The sequence below is a fragment of the Micropterus dolomieu genome, unplaced genomic scaffold (genome assembly GCF_021292245.1).
Source record: "Micropterus dolomieu isolate WLL.071019.BEF.003 ecotype Adirondacks unplaced genomic scaffold, ASM2129224v1 contig_2699, whole genome shotgun sequence".
In the NCBI taxonomy this organism is placed as follows: Eukaryota; Metazoa; Chordata; class Actinopteri; order Centrarchiformes; family Centrarchidae; genus Micropterus; species Micropterus dolomieu.
Genome location: NW_025731689.1, coordinates 1 through 1,082, shown reverse-complemented (window position 1 = coordinate 1,082; position 1,082 = coordinate 1). Strand labels below are relative to the sequence as shown.

The window sequence follows — 1,082 nt, the reverse complement described above, 5'->3', positions numbered from 1 at the left end:
CGGTGATGATCTGCCTCTGAGACGGGAACGTTGAAGTAACAGAGCCTGAACATGTCTGGAGAAAAGCCACAGCCCGCATGCAGGCGTTTCTGCGTTTATTGCAGGATTTCTGTATGAAAGCGGTTGTGTTTCGGATTATGCTCGCTCATGAGTTAAAGCCAGCACGTGTACGAGCACACGCCTGGTTGCAATCTTAAAACCACACCGCTAGTGGCCGCTGGAAACTCCACAATGCCCTGATGAAATCTGAGTATTTCATCAAATCAGAAAAGAAGTTTTGCGGCTCGTTGGTCTAGGGGTATGATTCTCGCTTTGGGTGCGAGAGGTCCCGGGTTCAAATCCCGGACGAGCCCTTGGAATGGGAGGTCCCGGGTTCAAATCCCGGGGGAGCACTTGCTATGAACCCGCAGGTGCTTTTAATAGATAAAGCTTGCTCTTCTTTAATTTAACGTTGATGAAATCTGAGTCTTTCATCAAAACAGAAAAGGTGCTTTGTGGCTCGTTGGTCTAGGGGTATGATTCTCGCTTAGGGTGCGAGAGGTCCCGGGTTCAAATCTCGGACGAGCCCTTACCAGGAAACCGTCGTTGCTTCAAATATGAAGCTATTTTCACTGTAATTTGAAGGGGCCATATGTGAGTTTTTGATTTTAGTAAATCAATTTTTCATTGCCTTATTGTCAATGGGCTCAAAAGTCACTTAGAAATGAAGCACACGCCTGTTTTCTCCGTTGCTCGCATCAGCCACTATTCTGCTTTTAATGTGAGGACACCGGGTCGGATTCAGCCCTGTGCGCGCTCCCGAGCCTCTCACGCTACAGCGACAACACGGCAGCTAACGACATGCAGTCCACTAACAGCATAAACATAACCGGCTCACAGTAAAACACGGGCTCCACGTAAGGCCACAAAACAACAATAAAGGTTTATGTGCTGAAGCCCATCAGACCAAACAGGTTCAGATGATGTCGAGCAAGAACAAAGCGAGCATTAGTAAAGCTGGAGAAACACAGAGAAAGTCACGTTAGCTCGCCGGCTAACACTGAGCAGTTGCTAATGTTATCCGGTGCAAAGTTGTATCGCTT

At 47.8% G+C, this 1,082-nt stretch overlaps 2 non-coding genes across 2 annotated transcripts; both read left to right on the top strand.

Moving 5' to 3' along the window:
* The first annotated feature begins 281 nt into the window (after positions 1-281).
* On the top strand, positions 282-353 carry trnap-ugg. The gene has a single exon. It is a non-coding gene; the product is annotated as a tRNA-Pro (tRNA).
* A 143-nt stretch (positions 354-496) lies between these two features.
* Positions 497-568, top strand: trnap-agg. The gene has a single exon. It is a non-coding gene; the product is annotated as a tRNA-Pro (tRNA).
* The last annotated feature ends 514 nt before the right edge of the window (positions 569-1,082 follow it).